Source organism: Ciconia boyciana, chromosome 4 (genome assembly GCF_034638445.1).
Source record: "Ciconia boyciana chromosome 4, ASM3463844v1, whole genome shotgun sequence".
NCBI lineage: Eukaryota > Metazoa > Chordata > Aves > Ciconiiformes > Ciconiidae > Ciconia > Ciconia boyciana.
Window position 1 is genome coordinate 42859892 of NC_132937.1, and position 26399 is coordinate 42886290.

Sequence of the window (26399 nt, forward strand, 5' to 3'; positions counted from 1 at the left end):
CAAATCCAAACAAAGCCATCTTCTGCTTTATCTAAGTTCTTTGTACTTCTAAATTTCACATTTTGGGTTTCTGGTTCTAAATACCAAGATGAACTTACTCAGTGCATTAGCATCTGTTTTTTCAGAGGCAGTGATGATACTGAGACCCTGCTATAACAATATCGTTTAACAGCCATTCTTCTCATGTCTTATAGAAATGTATTTGTAACCATCACGAGCTGCTAGCAAAAGCTGACTTTTTAATAGCAGCCACTATCCATCCTTTTACTTAATGTGATTTAATGACATTTGTTTGATGGCATGTTCAAATAAAGTAATGGCCTCTTTTTATATGTAAGAGCTGGTTTTATCCATAGTTTATTTTCTTTGTGCTTTGCATAAATGTACTGCTGATGTGCATTAGAATAAAAGAAAATGTTCTAGGAACACTTGGTTTCATCCTAAACATTAGCCAGGCCATAAGTGACTATAATGCACTGATAGTCATCAAAACTCTAGATGTAGCGGAGATCTGGCGTTGTTTAGCTCCATAACTCTCAGCCCAAAATGCACACACAACTGCAGCACTCTCGAAGCATTGTTTCCTTCCACTTCTGTCTTAGGAGCTGATTACTGCCTAGATCCCTCTGTATCGTCAGAGTGAAAGTCAGAGTAATTCCACTCAAAACCCTAGCTTCAAGTAAATGGAGTGTTCATGAAAGATATTTGCCCACAAGCTGCACTCAGAAGATTCTGAATTAATTAATGATTAATTAACATCTGTATGTCTTAGTTGCCCATATGACAAGAGGGAGAGGAGAGGATATTGTGAGAAATAGAGACAGGGCTGTGCCAAAAACGGTGCCTTTTGGAAAAACTTTGTTCAGGATATTGGTCATTCAACCTGTGTGCAGTCATGGTTCCAGCTTGTTTTATGAACTGGCCAGTCCAGTTGTAGAGCGGAATTAAAGATTTCCATTTCTAGTATAAACTGGAATGATGTTCTCAGTTCAGGGAAAACTCTTTGATTCTTGTTCACTGATAACGTTATATTTCTTGTGGAATCATGGGCTTATTTTGAACAGTAATCTGAAGATGTGATGTGCTGACAACTGTTATCCTATGTCACCGATGGAAGAAGAGAAACTTACTCTCTCAGTTAATAACTCTCTCAGGTTTTATATCTATGCATATTACAACAGTCTATTCTTGTTTAATGTTATTTTAGTTTTTTTCATTGTGTATTTATCTTTAAAATAAATGTTACCTAGATATGACTCCAGAGAAAGATATCAAACATACATTTATTCATAAAACTTCAGTTTCAAAACAAACCTGCTAATATTAGGAACCATCATTAATAAAACTTGCTGCCTTGAAAATGTTATGATCTCCATGTCCTCATCCTTCTGCTCAAAAACCTGGAAATGAAAGCAGTTTTTTCATAAAGATCAAATGATAGCTATAAACCCTAGGAACAAAAAATATGTTTAAGACAGAATTTTCTTTTGTGGACCCATAATAAAGCCCATACAGACAGGGAGCCCAGTAAATCTGGTAGATTTCTATAGTTATAAAATGGGCCCCAATTTAGCTTTACATTACTGCTTAGAAATCAAGTTCCAAAAAGCCGTAACAGTGGCTACTGTTCTTTCCCTTAGGGTCCAAACAAGGAAATCCAATGTTTTCTGGTCAGCAGTAGGAATGCCACTTTGTAATCTGACACTCTTCATTCCTCTCCTCTCAAAGGCAGTAAACCAAAAAATTAAAGGCAGAACAGATTTTCAAATCGTGTAGCATTTGCAAATCCTCACACACCTTTAATGATTTGTTGGCACATACAAACTGAAAGCTTCATGACCTGGCCTTTCTCTTGTCAGTTCCTGCTCTCATCACATCATCTAGTTATGAGTGTTTCACTGAGAATTCATGCTTTCGTGTTTCTCTGATTTCAGCCCCATTATTCCAAACTCTTGAGGAATAATAAGAGTCATAGAAGAGCCAAGACCTTCATGTTGGGAGGCTGATATAGCTCTACTGTAGCCAACTGAGCTATGCTAGTTTATACCAGTAAGTACTATGCAGTTATTAGAAAGATGTTAGTCCCTTTTTTCTATTTTTTTTATTTCTGGTCTCTAGCAAGCATGTGACGGTGGCATGCTTCTGCATATTTATGTAGCGGTAACAATTGGATCATTTCATGCTCAGAGTAACTCAACTCTAGTCAGTCTGTAATTTCCTTCTGACAGACTCTTTATTTCTCTGCCGATGATATGGTGATAGTTAAGGCCAGCTATACAATTTAAAACCAGACAATTTTTTTGTGAGCACAGTATGTCCATCCAAGCACACTTCTGTCCTAACAGCGCATAAGCCTGCTCATCCGATGACCACTGGCTGCATCAGTTGTAGAATGTGGTTGTAACACACTGGAGAGAGCAAGCACGTTGCCATACAGTTTTACTTGCTGCTATCATTTCTGTTTATTCATCTTTCTGTGATGCTATAAATGATGCATGTATATTTTTACAATGGTCATTGCAAAGTCCATGGACTCTGGACTAAAAAAGTTATCCAGTTGCTTTAGCTGCTTGTTATCATTTAGGATTTGTTCAAGTTCATGCTGGTGTCAGCATGCCCTCGGACTTCATCGGAAGACCTCAGTGCTTTTTAAAAAAAATCGGATTATTTGCAGTGAAAGACTTACCAAGCATGACACGAGCTGCAAACTCGGTTGGAACTGTGTCAAATTCGTAAGACTTGTTTGCAGTAGGAACAAATGTAGTAAGGAGAGCAGTATTAGGAAATCTCTGGTTGCTGTTCTCTGTGTTTTCAATATATGTGCTGCACTTTATCCACATATATTGAATTTATGCACCCTTAGTCACTTCTGCAACTAATCTGTTAGACATGCTCTTGAAGAGATAGTGATTTTTGGAACATTTCGTAAAACTGTGATATTTGCTGGACTTGCATAGGAAGTTCTGAGAAGTCCACTCCTGCAGCTAGTGCAAATTTCTTGGGAAATCCTAGCAAGGTTTTGGCGAATTCTTACACCTTGAGTTTGAGTATATCCCTATAGTTAACACCTTTGGTATATGACATTTAGCTTGGATCCATACCCAAACAGTGACAGAAACTATTCATGTAAATTAACAAAATAAAAGCCTGCACATTTCTGTATGTTTACTATAAGGAAGTTGCAACAGTAAATTCCAGCACAATGACTTTATGCTCATAGGAAATGATGAGGGTATTGTTCATTGTCACTCTTATCAGTGAGTGTTATACAGCTGAAATTTACGCATTGCCTACAAAGTAGAGAGGGATTTAGAAGAGAATGCGTTGGCAATTACTACAGCCTGTTCTTAAAAGGTCCACCACCTTAAGACTTTCTGCACCACCTTCTGAAATCAGCTGCTGGGAGGAAGGAACACTGGCAATAGCACAGGGAAGTGCAGTCTCAGGCTCTGCACTCTGTTAATTAGGAGCCTGAGACTCATGGTTAATGGTGATTAATGTTCCTTTATATTTTGCTAGTTTCTTCCTTGTGGGAAAAGATCACATAAAGCTGAAGTACTTTCAAATAACTATTGATATTAATTAATGATTTTTTAAAAAAGTTATTTCTAAATTTGTTACCAACAAATTAAGAATAAAACTCTTGTCAGAGAGTGTGGCATGTAAATCAGATGAACATAACTGCACCTAACTGTTGTAACTGCTTCTTTTTCCCACACTGTTGTTTTATTTTTTTAAACTTCAAAGTCTCCAAATTCCTCCTGATTGATGCGCTGATATTTTAACAATGTCTTTGTTGTGTACTGCAATCAGACAAGTGCTAATCCCCTTGAGGAATCTGGCAGGGCTGTGGGAATCTTCCAGCCATAATTGTATCTCTATTGCAAATGTGATGATATTGGCAACTTCAGCTGAGTTGACAGAATGTGAATGTGTTGTTGTTGTTGAGGGTGGATTATATCAACTTTATTGACACACGAATCTAAGGGTCACTCATTTATGCATTCTTCACTGTCTCTGGTAGGGTTTTTTTTGGTGCTGTTCTGGAAGATGTTAGAGATATAAACACCTGCTGTATTTAAACAAACACTGTAATCAGAAAAGCTAAAAGGAAAAGCCAACAGGAAATCCTAATTATATAGTTAAAATAAAATTACTAGAGAAAAAAATGGATGGTGAACTATAATCAGTGAAACTGAATTTTAATGGTCTACTAATGGGGTAAAAAAGACGTCTTTCATTTTTATTAGTTTGAACGTTAAGAGAAAAATAAAGCAATATAAAGATGCTTAATGTAGTTCCACTTACTGTACAACCATGTTACCCCAAGTCTTTGATTTACTTATTCAATTGTTTACAAGTTATTTTAGCTGAACACTTTAATATGTTTGGTTTTCTTTAACAGTTTCTAAGTGCAGAATAATTCCATTGTAAACTAATTTTGGGGGCAAAAGACATTGCACATGATTCATTAAATGCCTAAATGTGTAACCTCCTCATATTTATTCAGTTTTTGGATCTCTGCCTCAAGCCATGATTATCATTTGTTCAAATTCTGTCACGGACCATCCATTTCTCTGGTAATAAACAGGGTTTCCCCAAGTACAGGGAAAAAAAAATCTTGATTTTTATTCTTCTGAGTTACACAGTGCTTCTTTCTCTGTATTTACATAAGAAAAATGGAAGATACCTGTGATTCAAATAATCTAGTAGACCTGTGAGTTGCAAAATATTTATTCACTGGAAGTTATTTTCTATGACCAGACTATGAACAAATAAATCCTGTTTGCTGTTTGGGTTTTTTTTAAAAGAGGGAGTGGTTAATTTATGCTGATTATAATAGCACTAATGGAGGTTCAGAGCCATTATAGTTCTTTCATTAATTTGAAAGACAAGAGGAAAAAAAGATACTTATTTGTTTTACTGCATATACTCTATCTGGGCTCCCTGAAGTCCACTTGGCCTACAATCAGTTTTGGAAAGACCATGATTTGGCTCCAAGTCAGATGTTTCAATTGAAATCAGACAGCCAAAACCACAAGAATCTAACGTGTTAGAAATGGTGACTGTTCCAAAAATGTGAATCCACAAGACTGGCATACACACAGTAAGCAGAGGACATACATAAAAGCTTCTGCTGTACACTTAGCTTAGGGTTTTGTTAATTTTGCTGCTGTTAAATCATTGGGAAACCATGTGCACTTTGCCATATGAGGCTGGTTTTATTTGTTTGCTGTTCCAAAGCCAGAATATATATTCTGTATATTAACAGTGGCTTTAATCCTAATTTTCACTGTGTAGTACTTAGTCTGAAACTGCTGCGTGGAACCATTTCTTAATGACCTTGCACCATCTCCTGTCTTCCTGCAGTGCTCAGAATGACCATGAGCGTGTCCCTGCCGCGCTGTGATTTCCCAGACAAAACATGATGCTTCCCCTTATCAGAGTAGAGGTCTAATTCTTCTTAGTTTACTAAATTATACTTAGAATTTTCTTCTTTAGGAATTTCTCCAAATGCTGTCTCAATGATTCATAACCAAATGTGACTCCAAGGGAAGATGATCAACTGAATTAGTTTGGATGTTAAGATAAGACTTTTGCTTACTTGTCATTCAGTGACTTTGCAAATGTGCCTACCACTGTCCTGTGTAACTGACCCCCAACTACCAAATAAGAAAAGGCTGGAAAAAAACTTGTAAGAGGAAGCTGAAATTTACCATTTTGTCAAAACTAACTCACTTAGCAAAAACACATATTTTAAAGGTTTCACTGGGATAGTTAGCCAGGTTTATTACTGTGCAGTGGCCAGCATGGTATTATTTTGTGAACTACAGCTGATGTGCTGTATAATTATTGAATTTGGCTATGATGCCAAGCCCTAAGGTGTAGGTAATAGCTAAGTAAGATATACAATGAAACTGCAATTTCTATTATTTTGGCTTTGCAAGTCAGAATTTTCTTTATTCACTACAGCTCTTTACGGATGTTTTGGTACTGCGGGAAAAGCATGCACTAATGACTATGCAGCCTACTCTTGGTCAATATGTGCCTTATTTTTCTCTGTAATTAGTTTCTTCCTTTCTCTTTCCTCTTGAGTTTATTAGCCCTATAATTATCATCATTAACAAGTTTACTTTTAATCAGTTGTGGTATTTTAATTCTCATTTCTTACTTCTTTTTCCTTATTATTCTCAATAATTACAGTGTCCTTGCAATATCAATACCATCTGCAGCTAAATGAAATACTGGGTTTCCAAGCTATTATTTAGATTCCATCTTATCTGTTCAAATAATGAAAGCACGAATTCCTAGGACTAATCACTGTAGTGTTTCATTAATGTTATCTCCAGCTAAGCATTTTCATTTGTGTTTTAATGTAGATCATTCATCACTTCTTGAAAAGCTAATTTAATTCTTACAGAGATGAAAAACATAAAAATGCAATTTTAAGTTTTCTACTTACACACAAAATATTTAAAGATGCAGCATGACTTGCCAACGCTCACTTAGCTTGTGAGAGAATCTTCTGAGAAATAAAAGGCTGGTTTAGTGCTTGTAAGTGTGTGATCCAACAGATCATGAATTAACTGTCTTTAACAAGGATAGCTGTTGCGGAAACAAGTTTTATGCTGCAGTCAGAACTGACCATAAGACGGGAATAAGATTATTTGATTATTTCACAGAGACAGGGCAATTGACTCATCAGAAGACAGGGTTACCACTGAACATACACAAATTCAAACAAATGGCCTAGAAGAGAAATGTACATCCCTTGTAGTGAGGTGGTGCAGTAGTATTTACAGTGTAGATAATTTTAAGGGCTGTGAAAAAACACGACCTTTTTCCATGAGAGCCATCAACCTATTTTAAGACAAGGATTCAAATGTTGAGTTTTTATAATGTGGCAAGGAGAAGCCTGAGTTAAAGATCCCAACAGATCTTCCACGCTAACATACGCAGATATGCACCTGAAGGATAAATAAGCAATAAGGTGAAAGGAAGTGTTAGGAAAATGCCAGTCTATTTTAAAGGAAAGCCAAGAGTTGTGAGAAATACATATTTTAGCATAGGGCTGGATCCCCAAAAAAGTTCAGCAGCCTGTAGTCCAGAATCCTCAACCTCTAGACCAGCAAAAGCTCCTATTTAGGTCTCATCTATTTATATTCAGGCTGATTTTCACATTCTGTTAAAGTTGATGAAGAGATACCATATCAAACAAAGTGATGGATTCAGCTTTCAGTGAATAATTGGAGAAGGACAATGCTCTCTACAGGGAAATGCCGTAAATCCTAATTATCAGGCTCCTTCAGCAGGGTTTTCTCAGTCATTAAACTTGTTTTTTAGATTTGTTTTAGCCAGCAATCTGGTCAGCACAACACTTCGTTGCTAAAAACCAGTAAGCTCAATTACATGGAATTTAAAACCGAAACACTCAATGAATGTTTTGTGGCTTAATAATAAATACAAGCCATTATTAAGTTGAAATACAAAGTTAGAGTATTACTTTACTGAAGTGCCATTTTTTAATGAAAAGGCACAATATTTTCAAAGAAGCTTCATGCAGCACTATGCTCTATGTTAAGACAAACACTTTAATGTGTTATATTAAAAAAAAAAAAGTTTATTGCATTCACTTGGCTCTACATTATTATCCAAAAAAAGAATTCCGTTACTTGTCATTAACAGCTTCAGGTACCAGAACCATTGTAAGTGTGCTGACAAAATTTTGAGTTCTTTTCTAGACTCCTGTTCGACCTCTCTGAACAACTTCTGAGGTTATATGTTTTCTTCAAAATAATGTAAAATTAGGAAGTTTGTTTGCTAGTTTTAAGCAAATGGTTGCTCACTCTTCCAAGTTTATGCAGTGTATGCTCCTTGAAAGCGTTTGATATTTAGGCCGACTGTCTTGAATTTAGTGTTGTATGCTGCACTGCAAAATGAAATCTCATTTCAAAAGCTTTTAAATTTTTAAAGTATCAAGCGTAAACCTCTTTGTACATCTTACATAATTTTTTTCTGTTAAAATTCAGAATAGGTGGGTATGTCCCAAGGAAGCTAAAATTGTAATACTCTCTAGTTTGCCCAGTTACAAGGAAATTGCTACGTTGTAACTGTTAGTACTTAATTGTGATTAGCGATTGCCAGAGAAAAGCCTCCTAGTGTGAGTCGGTGCTGGAGTCTGTAAACAGGCCGTATCAATAATACAGGATTCAAGTTTAAAAGGCATTTTCCTGATTAGTTTACAAATCTTTTCTTTTAGCAAGATCCAGGTTCCTCCAAGTCGTATAGACTTGGTATTTGATCCTCCACATTAAAAGATCATCCCCAAATTAATGTCGATTACGTACTGTGCATATCTTTTGTTCTTTGGAAGAGACATGCTGTTGTGTGCCCCCAGGCTGCTTAGGACATCTGAATCTCTTTACTCTGACACATGTCAGATTAGTACTGTAGTGAGGCCATAAACATGAACATGATGTAGCCCCACAAGATGTGAAGGATGTGTTAATGCTAATGTTAATGCAGGGGTTTCTTTGAGAGAGTTGCTCTAACCTGTAACGTTATTATTTTCAATTCATATTTGATGGGTGTTGCAGGTATTTTACAGCTAAAACCGTCTCAAGGTTATTTTTTGAATTATATATTATGTGCTAACTGCCTTCTGGAAAAATGAAATTAATTCTTTTAATGAAGATAGCTTGTACAATATGTCCTCCAAAGGTTATTTTTTTGAATCTTGAGTGTATTGGAATAGTTTGTGGCAAGGTCCAAGCAGATGGAAAAAGAGTAACTTCTCAGGAAGCTCAAATTTAAACACAGAATAACTCTTTCTGCGGGTTTTTTTTGTTTATTTTCAGAGTTCTGGTTTAACTGAAATATATAGTGTTGGCAAAAGCACTAGACTGCGTGCTTTCCAATTTGGCTGTACAGTCAATAAGCTTCAAAACAGAAAGTAAATGCTTCTGAGGGAGAAACAAGGATCAAGGTGAAGGTGTGATTCAAGACAGTACAGCTAACCGTATACATGTAAATGAGAATTCCATCCTTCTTTTACAGAGTCTGGAAAGAAAAGGCTGATAGATTGAGCCTGTTACATAATTTCATTTAGGAGATGGATGTAGTCATTTCATATTATCCATATTCAGAAGTAGGGAGGTTCCAATACATTCATGATAAAAGCAGGAAAGGAAAATAGAGTGCAATTAGAGCGACATGAGACAAGAAAGGGAAAGGATTTAAAAAACACCCTGAAGTACTGTATTACAGGTGGCTGACAAGTAAATAAGATGAGGATAGACCACTAATTTGGAATTCTGGGCTGGAAGGCATCATTATATCTTCTGTAAGAACAGTTTTGTTCGTGCAAGGTGTGGAAATGCGATAGTCTACAGGACAAACAAAACAAAGAAGGGGAATCCAACAAAAAACAATCTGCATCATCATTTTTTCCTCCTTTTCCATCCTGCAAATGCCGTGGTCAGTGTGTACAATCCTGAGCATCCAGACAAGCATAAAATATGCTAGGAATCAACTTCCCATCCTTGAATGTGGGGAACGTGCGGAAATGAGCTCAAAAGCAGCACAAACTGCCAGTGGGAGTAGTCGATGTCTGTAACTGCTCTGATTTGTGCTGCTCTGAGTCTCACTGACACTCCACATGGAGCTTAGGAAGCCTTAGTGTAATCATGGTTGAGTTATTTCCTAGGAAGGATTGCTCATTGGGATGCCCATTTTAATTCCAAAAAAATGTTTCAAGCAGTTATTCTAGAACTGGGGTTATGGAGTAAGAAGCCTGTTTCACTGAATTTCTTTGGATATTCAGTGAAATTGGGTGGATCTTCCCAATTAAGCAATGTCTTCAAGTTTTAAATTGCTTTGAAAAACTTGGTAGTGTTATAATCTTTGAAATTTTCATATATCTAATGATGTTAGCACTGATGAATGAAAAATATTAAATAACTTTGAGATATAGAATTCCTAGAAATAGCACTAGACTATTTCCTTTTATAATTTGTAACACAGCCAGTAGAACTGTAGGATATTTTGGACAAAGTCCTAGAAAATGCCTCATTTGTGATAAATAAGCTAGTAGTTGAAGAACATATCGGCAGTGCTTTTTTTCAGTTGGATATACGAGTTGATAGAGTAATTTCAAATATTACATGCATAGTATCCTGCTCAAGATCATTAAATCATTTGACTGTATATGTTTTCTCTTAGCACTCCTTAGGACATGAAAAGAGGTTTTAAGACATTAGAAGAGAAATAGATTAGCATAGCTGGGTATTAATGTGGGAATTTCAATAGATGAATGTCATATTTAAAACCCAGCCTCTTTAATTATTTATACCTAATGGATGTCTTGGTTTGTTCAGTAGAAAGGATACTGCTAATTTAAATTCCCATGAATTACTGCCTCAAAGTGCACTTAAAAATATTCTCTGTCCTACAGCCCCAAATTATGGGAAAGGAGATAAAACAGCTGTTACTGCTGTTGTGTCAGGCAACATTTATTTGGCTAGACAGCTTTTTTTCATACTACTTACAATAATATGTGTTTCAAAAATACAGATTAGACACAGTGATAAATCTGGATCTCTTCAGTGAGCCTGAGTGTCTGCATTCAATTACAGCCTTCTTAAAATACAGTGGTGGATTCCTGCTTGTACCACACTGGCTGAGTCCCAAATTAGTTTAACAATTACTGTCCCCAAAACACCGAGCTTGATTCAGCTGGAATGTGAGATCTCAGAATACTCAACCAGGGTCAGTAGATATCTCTTAACACCCACCAAAGCCCTTCCTCTCTCTTCTCATGTTGCCTTCTTTTTAAAGGTCTCAGTCTATGAGACACTCTGTTTTAACTGACTTTATTTCTTCAATTTGTTTTTATTTTGACGAATGCATGCTGCTGCCTTGCATTGGTCTGCATGTCTGGAAGAGTGTTTTCTTCATCACTTTCCCATGGAAGCTCTAAGCAGCTCTGTCCTATGTCCCCTTTACTTGTTCCTAGTATCAAAATAATCTGCACACTATTAAATTAACTTTCCTGAGTCACCCTAGACTACTTTCTCCAGTAGAGATGAAAATTTCAAGATATCTCTCTGGATATTTTGGAATTAAGCCATCAATTCAAATTCATTGTGGTTAAAGACAGCTCCCAGTCTTTCCTTCCAAACCTTCCTCCCATTTCCTTTCTCTCTGCAGACATCTCCGTGCTTTCTGCCACTCAGCACTGATATCTCCCTAGGTCCTCACATGCAGATAGTCTAGATATTGCACATTGATTCTGTACGTAATAACTTTGAGATAGTATGTTTTCTGTCTATTCAAGGCTAAAACTCTCACATAAACTTTATTTTGGGTCTATAAAATTTATTTTCTCTGAACTTGATAGATTCAATATGATACTGCTGTTATCCACTCAGGATGCTGTTGCATCCTTGTTTTATTATCTACAACATAAGGTGCTAATTTTGAATGTCCTTTTAAGCTTAACCACAGCCTCTTCTCATCTCTCATTTACTACCAAAGTGTCCATTATATTACAAACAATCTGTGATGATCGGTTTAGGGCTTTTTTTTTTTTAAATGATACTTTTGCCAAAAATGCTGCAAAAATGTAGTTGTTATTGTTATGTAGTTCTCAGCATTCTTCTGCTTGTCTGCGCCTAGGCATTGGGGTTTTTGTCTGATTTGCTTAGAGTGTAAGATGTTTCTGGCCAGGATGCCCCCATTTTACTCTGTGTTTATAGTACAGTGTGAGTATGATCCGTGACCAAGGTTCCTACAAGCTATGGTAAAACAAGTTGTAACAGATGGGTTTCCCCATTCTTCAAATGTCCTTTTTATTTTTGTCCTTACTGTCACTGGCTATAGAGTAGAGGGATCAGATTCTTTTCTGTAACACCATATGCTGGTTGACACTAGAGGAATGAACTACTGAAAAATTAAATGTCATAACTAAGTGCTTACAGGAACTGAGATTTCTGAAGCTGTAAACAAAAACAAGCATTACATGAGAAAGATACATTTTCTTGGAGATCTATCTCAGCTGATGTTTTACATCTTACTTTTCTTTGGGGTAGAAGAACAAACAAACTGCAATAAAATAACACCCATGCCCTCACTCAATTCCCTCTGACTCTTCCAGAGTTGAGTCCTCTCTTTTTTATGTTTCCCACCATTTTCTGTCTCCTTAACTCCTCTCTTTCCATTTTCATTGGAGTTCTTAGGACAAGTTCCAATTTTAGCATTGTTTTTCCAACATTATTTTTCTCCGATAAACTTCTTCCCTGTGTGTTTGTATAGTCAGACCATTCACTTCAATAGAATATTGAAATGTATTCCAGTCTTCCGCAGTGAGAAGGTTTTGGAACAGCAGCCGCTTAAAAAAAACCCAGGGAAGTAAATACAATCAGGGAACAAATCTAATATGAATATATCTGAAACTTATAAAGTTGAGATTGATTTGCTGTTTAGTCTAACCACTTCTTCTAATTGCAGTATGTGTACATGATATTCCCTTTGTTCATTTTTAGCTTTTTGTAGGCACTATATAGACATTTTTGTATCTTCTCCAATATTTTTAATAGTTTCCAGTGACTATTCACAGACTAAGCGAGAGCTTCATTTTGAGCCAAATAGTGTCTGTTCTACTTTCTAACCTATATGTTATTTGCTAGTTATTTGGATGTCATAGCCTCTTTGGTTGTACTTTCTGCTATCCTGTTTTGTCTGCCCTGTCTATATTCTATTCTTATAACCTTCAGAGAATGTTTTTTGGGCCACATCCAAGGCTGTATTTGTTCAGGTGAACTTCAGGAAATTTCAGGGTAAAATAATCCTTCATTCTAACAGTCCGTGGAGAATTTAAATAGATCAATCAAAATGATGTCAGGTATTACTATCTGGGGTTATAAGTAAACCAATGTTTAGGAAGGAAAACTGTCTAAACAAATGAATGCCTACGAAGTTAATACTTGGGAAGATCTATGAGCAAGGGGAAAAAACATTATATAATCTTTTCCATCTCATATATTACTTAATCCAATGTGCTTGTTTGACGTCTCTGTTTCCTGTTTGGATAATGCAGATGTGCTAAGTTCTGGTGATGAGTTATTTGTTTGTGCAGTTGGGTTTCAGATAATCAAAATAAAAATGTTTAGAGCTGCACATCAAAGCCGATATCATAATTAGTTAGCATTAAAACCTCGCTACTTTGATAGAAGGAAATACCAAGTTCCTCACACCAATTCCAAATAAATAAGCATTTCAAATTAAGAAAATGATGTGCTGTGCTTAGATCTGTCTGGGTTCCAATCCTTGGCCTTCAGGGCCAGATCAGGGGATTTCAGAGTGCTGCTTCCTACCTCCTAGTAAAACCTGACTGCTCGTGACTGTTTTCTAACCCCAGAGGCATTCAGCCTCACAACCTGACATGCCGAGCTTGCCACAGAAGTTTCTGCATCCAGGGTAATATGGTAAAAAATATCTGTAACAATCTGTGCTGAGGACCAGGCAGCACCTTATGGGGTCAGACTATCCAATAGCCCAAATTAAAATGTTCTAAGCCATGGTTGTCCTTTGTATTACATGCAATACTGTGAGTCTGTAATCAGTTTCTTAAAAACTTTATCATAATGTTCAGTGGGTTATTATTTTCTTATTATGCAGTGTCATCATTGCCATTAGTTAATTACTTTATCCAATGGCTAAGCCTGCACACAAGCGCCAGCCACTAGCAGGACCATGTAAGTGTTCCTGCGTAACTGTTCCTGCTGTGTATTTTTAAATAGCAAACAATTTTTAAACAATTAATGGAGGAGGAAGAAGAGGCTGCTGCTGCCACTGGATCCACTACCACAGCAACCATCACAACATCACTCCTTATCCCATCTATTAATTGCAGTGAGACTTCTATGTGATTTGGGCATACATGGGTGTCTATGTTTAGAAGCAAACTTAATAAATGAATATAGCAGGGATGCATTAATAATTATTTCCTTTCATTCCAGGTAATCTTTATTAATTCAATAGGCACTTCACTTCATCTTTTTAGGAGTTAATAGATTATCAGTGAGAAAACTGATCTTTGCTACAAGAATATTTGCAATGCAGGCTTTATACTTTTTGGTTTCACATTAGTGATGGACTATCATGGTTCTAACACATCCTTTTGAAATGGCATGGGGCATTTATCTGTTTCGGAAACACTGATCCGAAAGTAGTAGACCCATGTATTACATACACTAGCTCAAACTGCACTCAAAAACTGGAATGCAAAAGGTCTCATAGCTTTTTGAAAATTAATACATCTATTACTTTCATTTTGTGTTATCAAGTAACATTGTGACTGCTCTATTTGGGTGAAGTCTCTAGGGTTAAAATATTCTTTAAAGAGATGTTTATTTTTGGACAGGCCTATTGAGTTGTCTCCTATTGTATGTTAAAGTTGCTGCTCTCGGAGGTCACAGAGAGTTCAGCTTTACAAAGACACCCTTATTTTGTCAAAAATGAATTTTCAGAATCTTTAATGGGAACAAACAAAAATGTCTCTCATAAAACTTTTTTAGAATGTTTCATTTGATGACTTGTCCAGAAAGAAGGGGGAAAAGTAACATAAGGATACAAGCTTGGACAATAATCAGACATGAAAACATCTGCTCTATTTACAGTAAGTGTAGATAGCTGCATATGTTTTTAATGTTTCTGCCACAGGAACATAATGCTTGGGTTTTTGTGCTTGTTTCTTCCTCCTAAACCTACATACTTAGGGAAAAAATCAACTGACTTCTGGTTTTCTGAGCAGCGGACACTAATTAAAAAGGCACAGATCCAGCAACTGGACCCAGTCAGATGGAGCATGCCCTTGCACAGCTGAAGACTTTGGAGTCCCAAGCAGTCAACAGGACCAGCCCGCAATCACTCTTTATCATCACAGTGAAAGAACAATTCAGCCCAAAACCATAGCTTCAAGTAAATGCAGTGTTCGTGAAAGATACCGTTCTGATAGCTGTGAAAAGATAACTCCTTACTTTTCCCCAGGAGGAGGACAGCCTTAGCTGCGGCAGGTCGAGTTTTGCACTGGTGTAGCACTTCATTTATGTCTCTGAGATACCCAGAGTGATTCATTTTATTGACCCACTTAGTGGCTGGTTTTATCTATTGCAACAGCCAGTTCCAATCTAGCAAGTGAAGCTGACGTTGAGAAGAGCTGTATGAAGTTAGACACCTGTCATCCATTTGCAACTATCAGCGTATTACACGAGGGCACAACAGCAGGGAATAGCAGAGGCATGCGGAGACATGTCCGAGCCTAAACCATAATTTTCTCTGCAGATGCTTTAAATGAGTATAGCTGCTAGTAGACACGTATGTGACACTTTAAAAGTTACTAGTTTAAGACACTTTAAAAATTACAAAGTTCTTGAAAAGGCTGGGTCATCAGGGTGCTGCTTTGAAACTGGAAGAGTGTTAACTGGGATTTTAAAGGGAGACTGGTGGGAAATTATTTGTTCTGAGGGTAAAAGGTTCAAAAACAGAAGCTTTGCAGACAATTTTTGAGATATTTTCTTGCAATGTAAATTGTGTAAGTATTAACTGCATTTTTCATTTTTCAGAAGGTCTAGACTAAGAGAAATGTTGGGAAACGGGGGGAGTTGGTGTTTACATTCCTGCTTTCCATTCAATGCGTCCTCCACGACTAGGTCCAATGAGGCAGATTAACTGTGATGAGAAATGCAGCAGTTAGTACCGGGCCTGACACTGCCAGTCATGCAGGCCGGTGCCAATTCTCAGTCGGGTCCGTCGGAGGGGGCAGATGGACGGTTCGTTATTTAAACCGCCAGGATGGCGGGTCAGCGTTTATTTGGACTGTTTCCAGACACTCTACCTTGTGGCCGGCCCGGCGGGACAGCTGTGACACTGACCGGCGGGCACACTAGGCCGCCCGTGGCCGAAAGTGCCGGGTGCCCGCCCCGCCGCGGCAGCTGCCGGCGGGGCCCAGAGCGGGCCGGACGGGGCCTCTCCCCCTCGCTCGTTTCCCGCCCGGCCCTGCTCCGGGCGCTCCCCCCGCCGGGCACGGGCACCCTGTCGCGGCCGGCCGTCTGAGAGCGGGGGACGTCAGTGTGAGGGGGCAGGTCCTGGGCAGGGCAGGGCGGCCGCGTCCCGGCCCTCCCCGCCCCTCGCCGCGGCTGCCTCCTTCCCTCCCTCCGGCTGGGGGCGGCCGGGTTGGCGCTCGCCGGGATCCAATTCCTCGTCTCGGTGCATGGTCGCGGCGGGAGCAGGGAAGGGCGAGCCCGGCGGGGCGCGGGCCGGAGGCGGCGGGAGCGGAGCCCCAGCACGGAGAAGCCGCCCAGTGCCCGGCGGAGGTGAGGCGGCGGCGGCGGCGCCGGCACCGCCGCTGAAGTTACGAGCGGGAGGGAGGACGGGGACCGCTGGGCGCGTTTCCATTCATTGCCCATGCGGCGGCCGGGCTGCAGCTCCCTTCGGGCCGGGGCTGTAGCCGCAGGACGGGCCGGGAAACTGTCGCGGGGGTACGGGGCACCGCGCGGAGGTAACGGCGGGGGACGGAGCTGTGGCGCCGGCCAGAGCCGCCCTGCGTCCGCCGGCGAAGCGGCGGGGCGGGAGGGCACCCGCTCGCCCCTTCCCCGCGGGCAGCAGAGAACCAGGGCGTGACCCGGCTGGCGGCGGGGCGCCCAGAGCTGCCGGGCTGCCTCCCTCCCGCCTCCTTTCCCGCTAGCGCGGAGGTGCCGCCAAGCAGCCAGCCCCGGCGGGACGCGGCTCCCGCCGCCCGGCACTGGGCGAGGGTCGGCGGCGCTGGGAGCGAGTGCCGCCCGCACACGTACGCAGCACCCAGCGGTCGACGTTGCCGTCAGGGTGTCGGTCGCCGCGGGGAGGGCGGTCGGGGCTCCCGCGCTCCCTCCTGACCCGCTTCTGCGGGAAGCACCGTAAGGAGCGGGGCGGGTGGGGGGGGCAGGGGGGGGGGCCGGTAGCGGGCGGAACAGCGGGGGCGGCGGGCGGAACGGCGGGGACGCCGCCCGCCAGGGGGGGACTCCTGGCGGCTTCGTGCGGGACAGGGAGCGCGATGAGTCGGAGCGGGAGCCGGGCTGCCCCCAGCCAGGCCTGCACCCACCGGCCGCGGCACCTGCGGCCTTTCCTGTGGGGAGACGGGCGGGGCCGCTCGTCTCCTCAGCGAGCTGCCTGGGGCAGAGAGGGTTCAAAGCTCACCTTGGCGCCTTCCCATCTCCGACGTGTTCTTCCTTCGCCTTGCCTTTCTGGGCTCGGTTTTTGAGGGGGGGGTGAGGGTATTTTGTTTTTTAGGGCCCTTCAGGGAAGGGCAAGAAGTAGATGGCACAGGTTACCAGTGGAAGTTTGTTGGTAGTTTAGGTGTCGCTTCAAAGGAAATCGGTAGCACACCGCTGAGGTTGAATCCCATAATTCAGAAGTTGCGGGTACAGTGGAGCAACGTCAAGTAAAAGAAGGTGGGCTGGCAGTGCTGTGTCCGGACAAGTGTGTGCTCTACCAATACCTGGTGGCAGAGCGGCTGGGTTGCTCCATTGCAGTAAGTTTATACCAAGCCAGAAGTAAGCAGATGAGACGCTGCGAGTGTGTGCTATTAGGAATAACTGAAAACAATTAAAAAGCTCTACCTGACCTCATCTAGAAGAAAATATTATATATGTTAATTAAAAGGTTTGGCTTTTTTAAGGAAACATTCCTAGGCACCATTACAGATGCCTTAATGAAAATGTCTGCTTGGTCCCAGTCCTGCAGTGGGTTCTGGCTGCGCAAGCTCACACCTGCAAGGAGCTCTGTTGTTTAGAGGGAGTTTGCTTTGGTCACAGAAGCCTTACAGAGCTGTAACTCATCGAGGCCTAAACATACGCTGTGCATAAAGAGGGGCGTATTAGAAGGTGTCAGTGACACTAAAATCAATGTTCCAATTTATTTTTCTGAATAAAGTATGCTACAAAAATACAATCCCAATTAATCTCTGTCACTTTCTTGAGTATTTTCTCCATGTCCACCCATTGTTAGATGCAGGATATAGACAGACAGTCAGTCTGCTCTGTTAGGACAGTTGTTAATGAGAGGGTTTTCTCTCAGACACAGTTTCGTGGGACCTTTCCTTTATTTTCATTGCATATGCTAGTTGCAGCCACTCCAGCTTTAATCATATCGCTGCTTTCTTCACAAGTTTTCTCTGTCTGGGTCATGGAGTGTGTTTAATCAGTACTTAGGAAATTGCCCACTTTATCTTTTTTCAGTTAATCATCTGTTTTTATTAAGCATTCTGGGAAATGCTTGCGTGATGATGTACCCGCACATCAGGCAAGTAACAGTAGTGTGTCATCTGCTTTTAAGAGTATAAATCACTGGGACTGGATGTGGCATTTCTGTATAAGAATGTTATAGTGCTTTTTTTATCCTATATAATTAAAGCATATTCTTCCATGTGACTTCTAAGTCACTCTGATTGTGCTGGGCTGGTAAGTTTGGATCAGGAATAGTGCCGGCAAAGACTGAAAGGAAGCCAGTAATTGCCATGATCCCTTTTCATGTTTTAGCTTGTAGCTGTGAAAATTGCTTGTGGTATTCTGTAATACAGTAGGACAATGACATATTAAGTGCTATATGCTATTGTGTCAGCAGAACCTGGTTGGGCTGCAGGTGACCCTATAGCTGGCACTAGGCAGGAACCCAATGTTTTGTTTTGTGTACGGCGTAGACATTAGTGTTTAAATAATAATCACATGAAAAGGAGGATTCATTATTTTTTTGAGTGATGTGAAGAACACAATTATTATTAATAAAAATTTGTATTTCCAGAAGCTTCTCCCTTGTTAGACATTCAGTACCAGTTGGAGGGCTCTCCAGTAAAAGAGAAGCGGTGGTTGCGACGAGGAGACATGTTGAACACAGGATGGCAGCCCCTAGCTGATATAAGATTCCTGCTTATCCACTGTAGGCAGCAGCCAGTTTCTAGGAATTTCACCCTCAGTATCTTAAAGCCAACTTGTTACAAGAGGAAAAGGAAAAAGTCTCTTCCTGTAGGAATAGCCCCCACCAAAGCAGCTGGGCTTCCCCCTCGCCATGCACCAGTCTCGGAGCTGTTTGGTGAAGCTGGGAGCAGGGGCGAGGATGGCTGCTCTGCCGCCCCTAACTGTCCTCGCTTCCTATGCACACATGTGCGTTCATGCACAGGCACAAGCACACATGGCTCCTCTTGTTGTTTGACCCTTGGCACCATCCAGCCTGCGGGGAGGAGAGCAAAGATCGACTTCTGAACTCCTGGTGGCTTTTGGCCACTCTCTCAATGAGAAGCCACTTTGTGTCCCCATTCCTTCCTTCCCCATGAACAGGGGCTTTCTGTGTCTTCCCATGTGCTGCTTTCCTCTCTGTTTTCAGTGCCTCCCTTCCCCCACAACAATTCCCATTTCTCTGCTTTCTGCCTAGGGGATAAATAATTTGGGGTGTCAACATTTTGAACTCACTTGGGAACAAGGGCAGAGGTGGTGAGTGGCTGGAAGGTGTTACTGGCTCTCAGAGCCCTTTCTTTGATGCAGAGACAATTGCTGATGTGATCATAGCTGACAAGTCTGTTAAAATGATGCCAAAGACTTTTGCTTAGATTATTTCTCCCTTCTGGTTTTCCAGCTTTCACAAAAATTGACAGGATTCTCCCAGGTTGTGGTGCCTAAAATCTGCCCTGGAATGTGGAACTAACAGGGTGTGTTCTTCCAAAATCATCACCCTACATACAGAGGAACTGGAATTAAGCTGAATGTAGGGCCTTTGTAAAGCCCAGATAAAAAACTAGTGTTGTTATCACTTGTCTTTCAAAACTGCTGTGGAGGTATGGTGAGATACTCTGAAAGCTGTGGAAACAACAGTTCTATTATTTTATTTTTAAACAGTCTTCTAAGTAAAGCAAATAGTTTGAGTAATTTTCATGTTGTATTATTGAAAGTAGTTAATGCATTTTAGAAAATATTTTACTGCTGATCTGAGATCTTAAAATTTTTTAATTGCCTTTGTTTCTCCCTATGTTTAGACCTCAGGAGGTCAGACATAAACCACAGATAAGCATTTCAACACCAGTTAATCAGAGAATAATCAGTTTTCCTAGAAGTATTTTCCTAGAAGATAATTTTGTGGAAGGTAATTCTGAAGAAAACAAAATGCACAATGAAAAAATAAATAAATTATAAATTTGATGCAAAAGCAAGCAAATGACTGCAAATGTGTCCGATCTACGTGAGTGGATCAGGAATATATCTGAAATTCTGAACTCAGGGAATACATGTAGCAGTTGGGCAATTATCTTTTCCATGACTGAGCACAAATAAATCACAGCAGAAGATATTTAGAGGCTATTGTGCTGTTCACACAATCAATAGGATACAGTTTCTGATTCAGTATATGTAATTAATAAAAAAATCACGGTCCGTTGCTAAAGATTAATTTCTCCAGTTTTCTTTGTCTTCTGGTCCTCATTATCATACTATCTTTCTCAGCTTGGAGCTGTATGGTAAAGTTAGAAGTGAGAGGAGGATTCCAGAGTGTATAATAGCTGCATGAGCAGAGTGCTGCAGTGATATTTGTTCCTTAAAACATTTCTTATTTATGTTGGTTTAAATGTTGTTGGTTGAAGGTTTCTTTGAGGCCCATGGTGAAAGCATGGAAACTAAATGATAAACCATGGAGATGAAATACTATAAAAAGAGGGAAAACATGTCTTGGAGAAAGCATCATATTGTGTTGCAGCCAGTGAGAGGACTATAATAAATGAACCCAAATGCACAAGGAAGCCTTACTTTAAGCTGATTTTCAGATCTTTTCATTTTCACCTTTATACAGCTTCTGTTGTTCAGAAAGGATTAATGAAGCAATATTGCTGAAGCAGCCTGTACAGCCTCCTTTGTCATGGGTGTCAATGCTCAATTTCAAATTACTTTGTCTTAATACTGTCTGTGTTATCTTAAACACTGTGGACGTATTGTTAGATTCATGTTTTATACAAGGTATCTAACATCTTACCAGTGAAAATGTCTTGTGTTGGAATTAGCTTTAGAGTTCACTAATTGACCTTCATGTTTGCTAACACCTGACATTGCATACATTGTATGTATTCTCATGCATCATTTATGACAATTCACCAAAACCAGTATTAATGCTGTCACTCTGTTCCAGATGTATAACAGTAAGTTTTGTAGATAAAATCGTATAATAGGCTTTAATAGTACAATTGATATTTATTTTAAAGTTTGACTGTAGGTTTTTGGCCTTTTCATCTTGCAGGATTCTTTTTGATCCCAAGTAGGTTCTTCTGTTACGGTGCTTTAGAAAAAAAATCTTTTAAGTTTACTGCTAACAGAAATCGTCAACATGATAATTGTAGCAATTATAACCTGGGCCTGGTCTGAACTGAATGTTGCATCGGTTTATTAAAAGCTATACAGTTTTTAAACCAGCTTCATGCAAGCAGTGCGGCTTCTCAGGGTGGCTGAGACTTGGGGTAGCTGTGACAGAACTTTTCTTCGTTAAGCTTCCAGGCATAATCCCTTAAATGTGTTTGGAAAGAATCACCTGTGATGTGGGAGGATAAATTCAGTCTCTGTATTTGATCTTCTATTGAGATTGCAGATAGGGTGCCAGCTGGTGCCATCTGTGTTTATAGATTTTGCAATAGTATTCACCGGGAGATTATCTGAAAGCCAAATCAGTTTACATAGGTCAGTGAATTGTAGCTTGCAAGGCTTACATCTCGGATCATTGTAAACAGGGTTTTCAGAGTTTTCATTGAACTTTAATTTGTCAAAACCTGACCTCATCACTAAAGTGTGTAGTGGTGATACTGCGCTGGTTTTATATGCTGGCAAATGCATTTGAGAGAAGCTTTATTTTAATGGTTATATACTCTTGTTCTGTCTCTTAGCATGTGCATATTGCTTTGATATGTCCTGTGCAAACAGTAATTTCATGGAGGAATAGCTGTAACAAAAAATATTTTCATATATAGAGGTAGTTGTTTTTTTTCCCTGAAATGTTAAATAAATGATATATATGCAGTGCTGTAAATGTAGTTACTGTTCCTCCGTAAAGTACCTGTAAAGGAGAAGGTGCTACAGATAAGAGTATAATTTGTCAGATGTCTGGAGTTTACTAAAGCAAGATTTGTACAGAATTTCTTGAGAGAGTTCTTTGTGTGCAAAGAATGGCAGCATCTTTCTGCACAACTATTTAGCACTGATGAATAGTACATATTGAATTGTGCTTGTAATAAAAACAGTGGCAGGTATCTCATGCAAATACTGTAGCTCTCAGCCTTCTGTGGAACTCCTTTCACAAAATAAGGCAGTAAGTATACGTGATCATCATGACAATTTTAGCAATTTTAACTATTTCAGAACAGACACCTGATAAAATCTGAGCATCATTCTGCACAAGCAAGTCTGAATAATTTAAAGCTTACAAGAAAATTTCAAATGTAAGTTCTAGTCTAAATATGGTAATGTATTCTTTTATGGTTTTTACATGTTGAGATTAGTTGCACATATGTTAATTTTAAATTCAGTCATATTTGTGTATTTGTTTCTGTGCTTTTAGAAAAGAGTTTTAACTTACGAGTTCAACATTAAGTGGTGGGCCAAGTTTGGCATGATAATGAAATTATAGTTTTATGCTCAATAGAAAGTTTCATGCAGTGTTATGTCTCCTCTCTCTCTCTGCATTGATTTTTCTCAAGACAGTGTTGCTCTAGTATGGTTTACCTTTCAAGAGTTAGCAAAGATCTCATTTTTTCTCTCTGTTTTAGGTTTTCTTTAAGCTACTAATAGACATAGTACATGATAGCTGGCGTGCAAGATTTTCCACAGACTGCCCAGCTGATTGCTTTGCTGAGATGCTAGATAATTTAGCAGAGGTATCCAGTTTGCAGAAATGTGCATGAGGCTTGTGTTGCGCATACATGTTTATTCAGTCATTAGTCATGATCATGACTGCATAAAATCAGTGTAATTACCTTCAACCAATCTTTATATCTAAGTGACCCAGACCACATTCCATGACAGCCCTGACAGCTTGAATTAGAGCTTGCCTTTCATCGCAGCCAAATTTGGAGTACAGAAATATCCAGCCTTTCTTGAGCTTGCTCAGGGCAAGAATGGGGCATGTTAATGTGAAAGAGTGAAAGTCCAGTCTTAAACAGAGCCTTAGGAATGTTCTAATTCATTGGCGCTTGACGAGCCCATACCAGCAGAGTTTACCTAGTTTTTCTGTTGCACATCGCTTGTATTGCACAGTAGATGTGCAATCTGTTGCTTTCGGGGTGCATCAGGAGTGTTGCACATGCACATATGCACTGTACTCTGCATACTATGTATCTCCTTCCAAGCCACATTTAAAGAATGCCTGGGGAAGGTCAGAGAATAGAAGTCCACGCTTTCAGCACAATTCCTCCAGCTCTTGGCTGCTAGTCTTCCTTTCTTTCCACAGGCTTCTTGGAGTTGGGCAGGGAAAGGGTCTGAATGAATAGTTTATGTGTGAGCAGGTTGTTTGTAACCTCATTTTTTCCAAGGCAGCCCTGTAACCCTCCCCCCCCGCCCCCCCCGCCTTTTTTGTTTTGGGGTTTTTTTTAAGTCACTGAAAAGAAGAGATTCTGCCTGAGGTCCCAAGGAAAAGATTATAAAGGACTGGAAGAGGCCTTATGAATTCATCTAGTCCATTCATCTGCCTCAGGTTAGGATCATCCATATCCATCATCTATGACTTATTCTAAGGAACTCAACAGTCTCCCTTACATCATCGTACCATGAGAAAATTTTCTTTTCATGTTATCCAATTCACACCTTTCTTGTTGCAATTTAACACCATAACTGCTCATCCTCCATCTGTCTTGGACAAAGCAAATAATTGTTTTTCTTCTTACAATGTGTTTTATTATGTTTCTTCTTAACTATCATAGCCTGCTATTTCTTTAAGCTCAATTCTTTGACCTCATAGGTGCTGTTTTCTGTACAGCAGTTATTTTTTATGCTTTTTTTGGGGTTATCTTCCATTACTTCACATCTATTTTGTTCTCTCCAAGTTAAGACTGTATTCCACTTGAGATTTTAATGATGTTGAATGAAATGGAATGGGATCCTCTTCATACTTACTGACAGGATGTGTGTCTTTTTTGCAGAACTGTGACTCTTTTGCATGGTCAGGCTGTGATCCACCAGATTGTCATCTAAGGACACATGTTCTAAGACATTGTTCTCGCCGATCATTTTATAGCTGGTTATTTCTGCCTAACTGTAGCATCTTGTACATGTTCTTACTGAAGATGACACACTTTTTTCAGGTCATTCCTCCAGTTCGTCATTTTGAATTCTCATCTTTTCCTCCAATAAACAGGCTACCTTTTCTAGATTAACATTGACTGGTAATAGAATAGCTTACTTTATCACATCATACAGATCCTGAAAATACTGAAACAAATATTCTTTGGAAATCTTACCTAAAAAAAGGGAAGAAATTTTTAACTAAGTCTCTTTTTTCTGCTTGTAATGATCTGTTTCAGGGAAAGAAATGTAGAGGAGAGAGAAAATTTTAGGACAAAATATTTTCCATGTAGTGCAGGTGATTTAAATGAGCCATGTGTATTGAAGATCTGTGGAAAGAAAAATTCACCAGACTCCTGGTAGCCCTGTGGACTGGGGAAAGCAATTCATGCTGATGCTAATGCTCAGAGGGAAACCTCCTTTTCAGAGGGAAACCTCCTTTCTCCTCAAGTCTTTCCATTAATTTACATGTGATGGAGGTAAATATTTTCACAAGAAACTGTTGGCCTCCATCCTTGTCTGTTTGTGTAATATGAATACTAGTTCATTGTATATTCAAAGCCCATTGAAAAATGCACTTTCAGGGGTAGTAGCTGTAGTTAAAGTACAAGTTGTGTGTGAAAGAGGAAAGCAGGTCAGACTCTGACAGAATTAAATGTTCATAAGAAGGCAAGTTAGAAAAGAATTTGAGGAATAAGTCGAGGAGCAGGAAGTCTGCTACAGAGAGTCTGTGGGAATAAAAAGAACGTTCAGGGAAGGTAAGGCCATAGTAGAAAGACTAAGTGCATGTTTTGCTTTTTCTGTTCACTGCAAGGACAATCAGAGACTCCTAACACCTTCCACACAAAGAACAGTTAAGTTGGTGAGGAGAAGAGACAACTGGGGATGTGATGATAGTTTTATAAAAACATGAATGGCATGGTGAGGATGATAGGGATCAGTTGTTCATTGTCTCTCCCAGTACAAGAACTAATGGGTATGGAAGTGAAACTAGCAGGTGTTGGGTTCGGAGCAGCAAAAAGAGCAGTTTTGTTTCATGCACATATCATTAAGTTGTGTAACTCCACAGGATGTCATGGGTACTGAAAACTTACACCGATTCAAAGGAAGATTGGACAAAATGAATGGAAGAAAAAGCCTGTAGGGGAGTATTAAATACATAAGCATGACCTCTGGCTTTGAAACTCCCTGAGCTGCAAATTATTGGAGACTGGAGAGTATTTGGGGAAAGTATGACTAAACGCTTACACTATTCTTATCCTCTTCCCCAGACATCTGCTTTTGGCTGCTCTTGGAAACAGGGGTACTGGGTAGAAGATTTGACCTGGCATAATTTCAGATTTGTCTTTTTAAATTGTAAAAACTCAAGACTCATTTTTCTGTGAGTTAGCAGCTCAGGGTAGCATCTGCAGATCTTGTACTCTGTAGAACAAAAGCCTTCCTATTCATTTTCCTTACAGTTTAAGACAGAAGTACATTTTTAACAAAACACAAAAATTACCATGAACATTTGTCTGTCTTCTGCCAGTTGGTGTAAACTACAAATTATGTTTCATTTCAGTCATGCTAAACTGCCAGATGAGATAATGCATATTGTCTCGTTAGGCAATCTAAGCAGTATGTCGGTAATCCTAACTTGTTTTTTCTGATTTATTTTCTCTGACACGTGTGTGAAATTGTATTTCATATGGACGTTTTTCGTTTCTCTGCCCTTCTCCCTTCCTCTATAGATACATTTTTAACTGCTGACATGAACACAAAATATGTGAGATTCTCTGCAGAGTTAGAGAAAAGACGGAAAGTTCTTCGATCTCTGATGGTGACAGAGTGGTATAGAGGGAGGAGGATGCTGTGTTACTTATTATTCTACAGACACTGATTTACTGGATTGATTTAGATTGTTGATTCAATGGTACATCTTCAGAGCACTCACCAGCAGATCAAAAACCCATAACCACATGATGCAAACATCTCATGTAAACATACGTCATCAGCCCAAATTTTAATGTTAACCTTACAGTATTAAGTTTTCTGCTCTGTCAGATATTGTTAATCTCTCTACGATTC

General features: G+C 39.8%; 1 protein-coding gene across 12 annotated transcripts in view; it reads left to right on the forward strand.

The window, feature by feature from the left end:
• Nucleotides 1-16186: 16186 nt before the first annotated feature.
• Nucleotides 16187-26399, forward strand: part of LHFPL2 (LHFPL tetraspan subfamily member 2) — a 123840-nt gene continuing 113627 nt past the window's right edge. For all 12 annotated transcript variants that reach the window (XM_072860717.1, XM_072860710.1, XM_072860720.1 and 9 more), the window contains exon 1: nucleotides 16187-16373. The gene's annotated coding sequence lies outside the window, so the exon portion shown is untranslated. The remainder of the gene's footprint in view (nucleotides 16374-26399) is intronic.